Source organism: Lemur catta, chromosome 6 (assembly GCF_020740605.2).
Source record: "Lemur catta isolate mLemCat1 chromosome 6, mLemCat1.pri, whole genome shotgun sequence".
NCBI classification, from domain to species: Eukaryota; Metazoa; Chordata; class Mammalia; order Primates; family Lemuridae; genus Lemur; species Lemur catta.
Genome location: NC_059133.1, coordinates 163,467 through 174,075, shown reverse-complemented (window position 1 = coordinate 174,075; position 10,609 = coordinate 163,467). Strand labels below are relative to the sequence as shown.

The 10,609-nt window shown below is 37.7% G+C and overlaps 1 long non-coding RNA gene across 4 annotated transcripts in view; it reads left to right on the top strand.

Moving 5' to 3' along the window:
• Nucleotides 1–2,908: 2,908 nt before the first annotated feature.
• The window catches only part of LOC123640733, a 31,160-nt gene continuing 23,459 nt past the window's right edge, over nucleotides 2,909–10,609 (top strand). For 3 of the 4 annotated variants that reach the window (XR_006736035.1, XR_006736034.1, XR_006736036.1), the window contains exons 1-3: nucleotides 2,909–3,053; nucleotides 4,886–4,962; nucleotides 7,117–7,196. This is a non-coding gene — a long non-coding RNA (uncharacterized LOC123640733). The remainder of the gene's footprint in view (nucleotides 3,054–4,885; nucleotides 4,963–7,116; nucleotides 7,197–10,609) is intronic. The other variant, XR_006736037.1, reaches the window with a different exon arrangement.

Genomic DNA, 10,609 nt, shown 5'->3' with positions numbered 1-10,609 from the left:
CTTGAGCAACATTTGCTTTATGTTAATTCTGAATAAGTGGATTTGAACTGGTGGTATTGAATTGTTATAAAATATGACACCCACATTTCCTATCCTTTAACTCAAATTGTTCTCTTATGTGCATATGAAAAAAAGTGTTTAATATAGAGCATCAGAAAGTACATATAAGGTAAAGAAGAAACCTTTACGCCTACCACCGCAAGATAACCAACCGCTAGTAATATTTTGCTGAGTGTTCTTCCAGATAAATCAGTGAATATATGCTTTTTCACAAAAGTAGGATCTTATTATACATACTATTCTATAACATTTTGCCTTAGCAAATGTTATGATCATATAAGCATTGCTTTTTATTACTTCAGTTTGAAAGGGTCTTATTGGAAAGTGAAAATTTTGTTTGACAAGGGTAAAGCTGTCAGTAAAGTTGTGATTAAAAACAATGGTGTTTATAGAGAGCAGAATGTGGCAGAGTCAACTGGAGACAAGAATTACTTAAGCAGTAATTTTTTTCTTAGGAGCTCTCTCACCATTGTACAATAGCCTGATTGTTTTATGCTAGCTAACAAAAACCGTTCCTGACTCTATGTAAAGTAGAATTATTTTAAATAGCCGTGTGGTGAAATATGGGCCTGTAAATATGTTCATATTTTTTAGACTGCCCAAGTCCTACTGATGTCTTAATATTAAAAACTTCTAGAAGAAAAATGTATTTTTTTGACATCCTTCATCTATGTGTAGTATGACAGTTTTATTAGATATTGCTACCCTTTCTATGTGTCAGAGTGAGGGAGTTTTTAGAAAAAGAAAATTTAGCATGTAAGAATTCTTATGTTAATGTTTGATTTGACTTTTGTTTTATGACTGTGAAAATTCTTGTGGAAGAATTGCTGATGTGTATTGGTGTATTGCATTCTTGGAAATTACCAGTCCCAATCTTGTCAAGTAATTGTTTAGGTCTTAAGGTAGCAATTTTTTTTTTTTCTTGAGACAGAGTCTTACTCTGTTGCCTGGGCTAGAGTGCCGTGGTGTCAACCTTGCTCACAGCAACCTCAGACTCCTGGGCTCAGGCAATCCTCCTGCCTCAGCCTCCTGAGTAGCTGGGACTACAGGCATGCACCACCATGCTCGGCTAATTTTTCTATATATATTTTTAGCTGTCCGTATAAGTTCTTTCTATGTTTAGTAGAGACAGGGTCTTGCTCTTGCTCAGGCTGGTCTCGAACTCCTGAGCTCAAACGATCCGTGCGCCTCAGCCTCCCAGAGTGCTAGGATTACAGGCATGAGCCACCGTGCCCGGCCAGCAATTTTTTTTTTGAGACAGCTCTTACTCAGTTGCTGGGGCTAGAGTGCTGGTGGAGTCCTCATATCTCTCTGCAACCTCCTACTTGTTGGCTCAAGTGATCCTCCTGCCGCAGCCTCCCAAGTAGTTGGGACTACAGGCATGCACCACCATGCCCGGCTAATTTTTTCTGTTTGTGGTAGAGAAGAGGTCTCACTCTTGCTCAAGCTGGTCTTGAACTCCTGAGCTGAAGGGATCCTCCCCCTTCGGCCTCCCAGAGTGCTAGGCTTACAGGCGCCAGCCACTGTGCTGGGCCTAAAGTAGCAATTTTTAAAGCCAATCAAATATCCTTTAAGGGTTTTATAATTTAAATGTTTTTTCCTTTGCCACAGGAAAGGTACCTGTTACCTAGTGTAGAAGTAGGCTGTTGATGTTTTGCCTTGTTTTTAGCTATGTCATTTTCTGTGTTGTATTACTGCTTGCTCGCAAGCTCTTGTAGTCTTTTTCTGTTCAGTAGCCATTTCTCTTACCCCGCAATGCTACATCCTGGACAGTGCATGTGTTGCGGAAAGCACTTCTCACATGGTAAAGAAAAATAAAAAGCAGTGCAGTCAATATGGACTTTTTTACTGAGAAATGATGTATTTCTTGTTTAGAGACTGGCAGTGTAGTCACTAAAAAATGTTTTTCATCCACATTATATGTTTGTGAATGGATATGCAGGTGTCTCTGTTTGTTGGAAGGTAAAGTGAATCTTGAGATAAATTCGAGAAAAGTGTTTAGAATTATTCCATACACTTTGCTGTTTTAAAAAAGTGTTATTTTTTAAAAAGTTTCATTCCACAGTGAGTTTTTAGCCTCCTCTTTTTACATTTATTTTGTTTTTGTAAACTGTTCTAAAGAAGCTTAGAAACTAGTCACACAGTAAGTGGCAGAACTCACATTTGAAGTCTTTTCTGATTTTTCAGAGTCAGTAAGCTTGGGAAGTGCTGTACAGTGGCAGAAAGAATATGGACTTTGGAGTTAGACACACCTCAGTTTGGTCCCTAACTCTGGCACATATTTGCTGCATGGCAAGTTCTTACCCGTGGTGATTTTTATTTTTCTTTTCATTTAAGTGAGGGTAATAGGCTTATTAAGATTAAATGAAGTAATACACATAAAGCACTTGGCTTGTAGAAGATGCCGATAAATGTTTCATTTCCTTTCTGCTACATCTTATGGTTTTAAAATATCTTGGGAGCCACTTGGACATTTCACTTGAAAGTGATTTGCAGCCAGGAAACTGGAAATAGACATAACCCAGGTGGACTCATATTGTAGTGACCCTCTTAATTTCCCTGTCTGAGAAGCAGAGTGGTTCTTATAACTGTTCAAAATATTTGACTTCAAGTCAGGTTTTATTGTTAAAAGCTGAAATGGAACCCATTGGGATGAGTTAATTATTGCTGACCAAAATGGCAAGAAAGTAACTATTTCTACATTTCCTGAGAAATTGAAGCATTTGTGCTGTATGCATAAAGATGGTAAATTTTAAAGGCTAAGAACTGACCCTTTGAAAAGAAATATATGATGAAAATAGGAGAAGAAAGTGTTTAACCAATAATAAATTTTTTTTTATCAGATTTAAGAGATGGTGCTGATTCAGACGTGCGCACAGTGACACAGGTGCTAAATGCAGTGCTGGAGGGAGTACAAATCTGTGGAACCTGTTGCAGAAGCACTTTGGCAATGTCACAGAGCAGAACTTAGTACTTCTGCGAGTACATCCTAAGTAACCAATTTTTCTATTTTGAGGGAGTGAGGGGAGAAATAATTTTTTTACTGTAACAGCCTTATTGAGATTATTCACATAACATAAACACCTTTTTAAAGTACATAAGTCAGAGTTATACAGCCCTTGCCACTATCTAATTTTACAATATTTTCATCACCCCCCCCCCCCCAAAAAAAGAAATTAGTAGTCGTTCCCCGTTCTTCCCTCTCCTCAGTCCCTGGCAACCACTAACATATTTCATCTTTCTAGATTCGCCTCTTTGGACATGTGATATAAATGGAATTATATGCTGTGTGGCCAACTGGCTTTTTTTCATTTTGCATAATGTTTCAAGTGTGATCTGGACAGTGTATATCAATAGTACATCATTCTCTTTTATGGCTAAATATTATTCCATTGTAGGATATACAACATTTGACTTATGTATTCACTAATGAATAGATAGTGAGTGAGTGAACCCAAACAACTATGATGAACAACGCTGCTATGAAAATTCATGTACGGGTTTTTTTGTGTGGATATGTTTTTTTTTTTTTTGAGACAGTGTCTTACTCTGTTGCCCAGCCTAGAGTGAGTGCCGTGGTGTCAGCCTACCTCACAGCAACCTCAAACTCCTGGGCTCAAGCAATCCTTCTGCCTCAGCCTCCCAAATAGCTGGGACTACAGGCATGTGCCACCATGCCCGGCTAATTTTTTTCTATATAGATTTTTAGCTGTCCAAGTCATTTCTTTCTGTTTTTAGTAGAGACGGGGTCTTTCTCTTCCTCAGGCTGCTCTCAAACTCCTGAGCTCAAACAATCTGCCCTCCTTGGCCTCCCAGAGTGCTAGGATTACAGGCGTGAGCCACCGCGCCCGGCCATCAAATCTCAATTTACTGAATCTTTTTTGATTTCAGACCAGGTTCCCTTCACAATATTGACTATGAGATTGCAGTCTAAGAATTTTCAATTTTTTTTGTCAATCAAGAAAAAAATTATCTATAATCCTCGTATTTGTGGTTTCCAAAATCATACTAACTCAAGTTATTTGTCTCTTTTTTGTATGTGCTCTTAACATTATCACAAGCTATATAATACCTGCTGTTGATATTTGTCTGATTGAAAGGTTTTCTTGGTGCGCTATTTCCCCAGCAAAGGAATGTGTGTAAAGAGGTCTCTGAAACCACTAGCTCTAGCCAGTGCTGACACTAAGGAGTTAAGATCCTGTGTACATCCAGTGTTCTCATAGCACTTCTCTGAACCAAGGACAAATGACAGACTTTTTTAGTCGTGATGTACAGTCAGCCCATGGGTTCTGTATTCATGGATTCAACCAACTTTCTTGTCATTATTTGCTAAACAATGCAGCATAACAATTATTTACATAGAATTTACATTGTATTAGGTAGTATAAATAATCTAGAGATGATTTAAAGTATACAGGAAGATGGGTGTGGATTATATGCAAATACTATGCGATTTTATATAAGGGATTTGAGCATCCTCAGATCTTGGTATCTGCAGGGAGTCCTAGAACCAGTCCCCCAGGGATACCAAGGGACAGGTGTAACTGATTACTCCTTTTAGATGTAATTTATTCATTAGAGACTTAATATTAACTAATCCAACCCATTTATTTTTTAAGATATGATTAAGGCCCAGAAATCTTAGCACTGTACTCCAGGCTTTTGGTCTTTAGTCTGGTCTTGCTGATATTTGCTGATAACTTTATAATAAGCTTTGTGATAGTAAAAAGAAACCATGAAATATTTAGCAATTTTTCATTTTCTCTTAAACTTCTCAATACAATAATGATCATTTCTGTGGTATATTGTGTTTTTCTACAAGCAGAAATGAATGCCGAACCCTTACGAAGAGATAAAGGTTATTTGGTACATATTGGTGGTCTCTGTCCTTCGGTATCTGAGGTATGCCAAGATTTCTTTTTTGAACTTCATTTTTAAGTTTGTTAATTGTTCATATTATGATCATTTGTTGTGTTTCTACTTTTCACACAGTTATTTCTCTTTTTTTATGCTGATTGAAGGTTTCATTTCCAGAAATACCAAGTTTCTGAAATTTCAATTTATGATTCTTCTACTAATTACAGGTGTGTTTCCCAAATTCAGTCAAATGTGCATTACTGTGTGCCTGCTGTTCACTAGAGGTTCTGTAGCAGACATCAGCCACAGTGGTGATAAAGTCAAAGGCCATTCCCACAGGAGTGTCCCAGGCTAGTATAGGGGGACACGTAGACAAATAGTTGCAGTCATTATAGACAAATAGCTGCAGTCATTAGTTTGTGCTGTTCTTAATCAGATCTTTCTTTGATTATACTTTGTAGCTTGTCATTAGAGTGCCTTAGTTAAGGAGAATGGGCTCCAGAAATAGATAACTTTGGCTCAATTCCCAGGTCTGTTAGCAACTTTATGAATAAATTTGGGCAATTTACTTAATCTTTTTGTACCTCAGCCTCCTCTTTGTCTATAAAGTGAGGTTAATAGTACTGTCATAGCGTTGTTGTGAAACTATGAGTTAAGTATGTAAAGCACTAGGAGTAAAGCCTAGCACATAGTAGATGCGCAGAAAATTGTATTCTATTATTTCTAATTTTAATTGCTTTTTAGATGACACTTTTATACTTTTTAGGTAGATAGCTACATCATCTATATATAATCTCTTCCAATATATACATTGGTACTTTCTATTTTGTGACATTCTCAGATCATTCAAATCACAGTGGTGATGGAAATACCTTTACTATCTTCTGATAAAAAGTGCTGGCTGTTCATTTCAAATATGAAAATCTTTATCAATTAAGAGAATCCTGTTTGTAGTTGGGGTTGAAATTTGTTAAAAAATAGGTGTTTAATTTTATTTAATGGAGTCACCTAAGAGTATGTGCTTTTTAAATTTTACTCATTAATGTGGTATTAATACATTTCATTATAGTAAAGTAGTATTATAATTCTAGTATTACCTGATGTGAAAGATTCTTTCAATATCTTGTTGAATCCTTAAAACAAACTGTGGGTTTTTTTTTCTTAATTATTATACATACTGTGTGGAAATTTAGGAAATACAATTAAATGCAAAAATACAAGGAGGTTATAAAAAATTATCCATAGTCGCATCATTTGAAAACAACCACTTTTTAGATTTGGTACGTATCCTGCCACTGTCTAGGTCTGTGCTTTTATAGGAATAGCTCTTGCTTGACTGCCTCAATTATATGGCTAAAATTCTGATTAGATATTCCAGCTCTTTTTTTGGTCTACATATTTCCCCACAACAAGGCCATAAAGATATTCTCTTAAATATTCTGGTAAATGTTTTAAATTTTGACTTTCACATTGCAGGCCTTTGGGTCATCTGGAGGTTATGTTTGAACATAGGAATTAATTTTAATTTTTTTAGTATAAATAGTCCCCAGATAGCTAGTCTCTGCAACTTTATCATACATCAGCTTTGCAAATGTTTTATGTTAAATTTTAATATAAAATTAATAGGAGATAATTCATGAGAAATGCTTACTATCTTTTATTTGTCATCTTTAATTTGGTTTTTATTTAGTTATCCTAAATAAACATTCTTCCTGATTTCAAGCTAAGTATATCAACCATTTTTTTTTTTGGGAGACAGAGTCTCACTCTGTTGCCCGGGCTAGAGTGCCCTGGAATCAGTCTAGCTCACAGCAACCTCAAACTCCTGGGCTTAAGCAATCCTACTGCCTCAGCCTTCCGAGTAGCTGGGATTACAGGCGTGCGCCACCATGCCTGGCTAATTTTTTCTACATATATTTTTAGTTGGGCAGATAATTTCTTTCTATTTTTAGTAGAAACAGGTCTCACTCTTGCTCAGGCTGGTCTCGAACTCCTGACCTTGAACGATCCACCCACCTTGGCCTCCCAGAGTGCTAGGATTACAGGCATGAGCCACCCTGCCCAGCTTAGTATATCATCCTTTATAAGAGCATTTATTATTTTGAAAACTATATTTGAGCCAGTGGTTACAAAATTAAGTTTGAGGTAATTTAAAGTCATTAATGAAAAATCTTTTGGTTTTCTGCTTTTGTATTTTAGATATGCATCTCTTGCTTTCCAAAAAAAAAAAAAAAAAACAGTGATGTAAAGATGGCTGTGAAAGGAATGATGCCAAAAAGGTGGGGGACTGCTGCTTTACAGTCTTTTTTTAATTCTTTATTCTTGAATAGTGCTACTCTATAAGTGACTAATTATTATACTTTCATCACTTTTTGTAGCTAATGTTATCTCATAATTGTTGAAACCATAAAATGCAGTCATTTTATTTTTTTATGCCCTCATCTTTACCTCACTGAAATTTTAAACACGATGTGGAAAATGATGGAAGTTTGCTTTGTTCACTCTTTCCACTTCTCAGCAAAATGCCTGGGATCCCGTAGGCATCCACAGACCTTTCTTTTCAATGTACATGTAGTAAAATGCACATTTTGGTGTCCATGACTTTAGATAAAGGCATACGGGCAAGTAACCTCCACCATAATCAAGATACAGAACAGTTTCCTCATTCCAGAAAATTCTCTCATGCTCTGATATATTTCCTATTCTTAAAATTTTACCTATTTCAGAATGTCATGTCAATGAAACCATACTATGTATCCCCAGTAGTCTGGCTTCTTTTACTTAGCTTAATGCACTTGACGTTGATCCATGCTGTTGTGTGTGTAAGTACTTCATTCCTGTTCAAGTATTCCTCATTTTTATTCAGTTATTTTCTTACTGACTTTTGAATTCTTTATCAGATAGATATGTGATTTGCAAATAATTCTTCTCAGCTTGTGCCTTGTCTTTTCATCTTAACAGTGTCTTTCTTAGCAGGGGTTTTTAATTTTCATAAAGTATAAACTATCAATTTTGCTTTTGTAACTTTTTAGTGTTGTAGCTAAGAGCTCTTAGCATAATTCAAGGTCACAAAGGTTTTGAGTTAATTTTTATAAATTGTTTGAGGTTGAATTGTGGTGGTTTTGATTCTTTGTATTTGTTTCTATTTTGCGTATGGAATTGTGCCAGTGTCATTTGTTGAGAAGACTGTCTAATGTCCATTGAATTACCTTTGCACCTTGGCCAAATATCAGTTGCCCCATTTGTGTGGATCTATTTCTAGACTGTGACAGTTCCATTTAACTCTATCTATTTTTCCACCCATACTACATGGCCTTGATTACTGTAGCTTTATAGTAACTCTTGAAATCAGGTGGAATGAGTCCTCTAACTTTATTATTTTTTAAAATTGTGGCTGTTCTAGTCTGTTTTGTCTTGCTATATAAATTTTATAATTCAACTTGTCTATCTACAACAAAAATCTTACTTGGATTTTTACTGGAGTTACTTTGAATTTACAGATCAGCACAAATCCCTTTTTAATAAATGGATGAAAGAAAAATATTTGTTGAATAAATGAATCTAAATTTTTCCCTTAGTAAGATTAAAGGGATCTCTTTCAACTTTGTCTGTTTTCCAATCCTTTCCTAATTCCTGGAGTTATCACATTCCTTTTCTATAGCATTACCGTTTCCATTCACAGACCTTTGTCTCTACTCTCAGTCAGGCATAGCCCTTCTTTATCCCGACAGGATTTTCACTTGACTTTGCATTCCTTTGACGTTACTATCCTTATCTGTCTTGTGTTCTTATTGCCAGACTTCTCAATGAAGTGATTTATATCCAATGTCTCAATTTCTTTGGTTGCTTCTGTCGTTTGTCCTAATAATCTGTCCTCAGTCTTTACAATTTCACTTGAACTCCTCTTTCCATTGTCACTGGTGACGTTTTCAATGGTCTTTCCCCATCTGCCTTCGTGACTCCTTGGCCTCTTTAAATTAGCCATTTCTTTGTGGAAACTCTTTTCGTCTCATCTCAGTGACACTTCACATGTAGGGTGAATTTTTTGTTTCCTTCCACAGTAAGAAGGAAGGAAACAAAGTACAATTAGGTTACATGGGGACCTAAACAGAAGGTTTGGGAACTGTGGCTTCTCCTCTCCCTTCTCATGTACCAATTAATATGGTTTCTTGCCTCTGCATCTCTGTGTGTTCATTCTCCTCCTCCTCTCTGCACATGACAGTTTTCTGCCCGCATTTGGCTTTGTGTTACTGAATTCTGACTCTACAGTATTTTCAGTTTGACAGATTAATTTGCTTGAGGAACACCAAAGGAGCACCCCGAACGCGGCGCCGGGTACCGGCATGGCCCCTTTGGGCCCTCCGACTCGGAGCTTCTTTGGTAGGACTGGTGGGTCGTCCCGAGCGCCATTTTTGGTTGATGTTCTTGGTTTACTCTGAGCCGGTTCTTTTCCTAGGAATTGTTGTTTGGGATCCTAACTTAGATTTGGAGGTGCATCCTAAAGGGTCTTCTCCCTTGTCTTTTTATCCTAAAATTAATCTCAATTGGCTTTGCTGTGCATTTTTGAAAGAGGAAACTGAACTGTCTTGTTGGTAGATAAATGAGAGACTGAGTTCCTCAGCTCCGAAGAGAAGGGGCAACCTTACTCCTCCCAGTGTGGGAGACCCGGCGACCGGGGTCCCAGGTGGGAGTTGCCTGGGGCGATTCCCTGAGGCACGAGTGGCCCCATAGGGAACCCCCACACACGTTAATTAAAAGAAGGCTCTTCCAGGAAACGCATATAAGAGCTGATCACTCGGCGTTTGGAGCCCTCTCGGAGGTGCTAGACCTCCGAGAGAGAAACCTGAGACACCTAAGAGGGTGGGAGCGACTCACTCAGTGGTGAGACCTTGAGGAGCCCCACCCACAAGCAGCACACTCTGATCCAGGACACCAAACCCCGTGTTACAGTTCGGTTGCTTCTTTTAAAGAAAAAATGGGACATCCTTTAAAATGGAGGAAAGACAAGGGAGAATGACCCCCATGGGGCACCGCAGTTGGTGTGTGGTGCCTCTACTTACAAGTAGTTCTGGAAATGAAAAGAGTGGAAGGCATGCCAGGTGTTGCTAGGGCTCCAGCTGGTTATAGCTAATGCTTGTGCACAAGTTTTTACGAAAGGGCAAATTACATCCAGGAAAATTCAGAGCCGAAACGGTCGACCTACCGCGCTATAGAGTTGAAGTGTCTTGAGCTATTTCTCTCTCTTCTTTTCTGGCTACTCTAAACCCTGCTAAGTTTTTCTGTTGATGTCCAGATAACTCATTTTTTACGGCATTTACAATGGAAAGGCTACGTGGAGATCCTGATGCCAGTTATTGGTCAAAGGGGTATGAAAATATTTCCGTTTTGGTCTTTTAACCCTAAAGGCAGATAGAGTTTACCTCCACTGATTCAGTGTGTATAGAGAGGAACACAGGAGGTGTTTCTAAACGCACTGTCATGTAATGTTAACCGGAGTGTCAGGGACTCAGAGTTGTCCTGGAAGTTGTGGTTAGAAGAGCTTAGTTGAAAGCTTTGGTTTTCCCTTGGTCTTGTCCATTTTTGTCCCACTCTTTACAAGCGATCCGGTTATGTGTACATTATGTGGCTGTGGCAAAGTTTGTGCCTGGGAAAAACATTTGTAAATTATTAATTTTTGTGTAGTAATTTATGT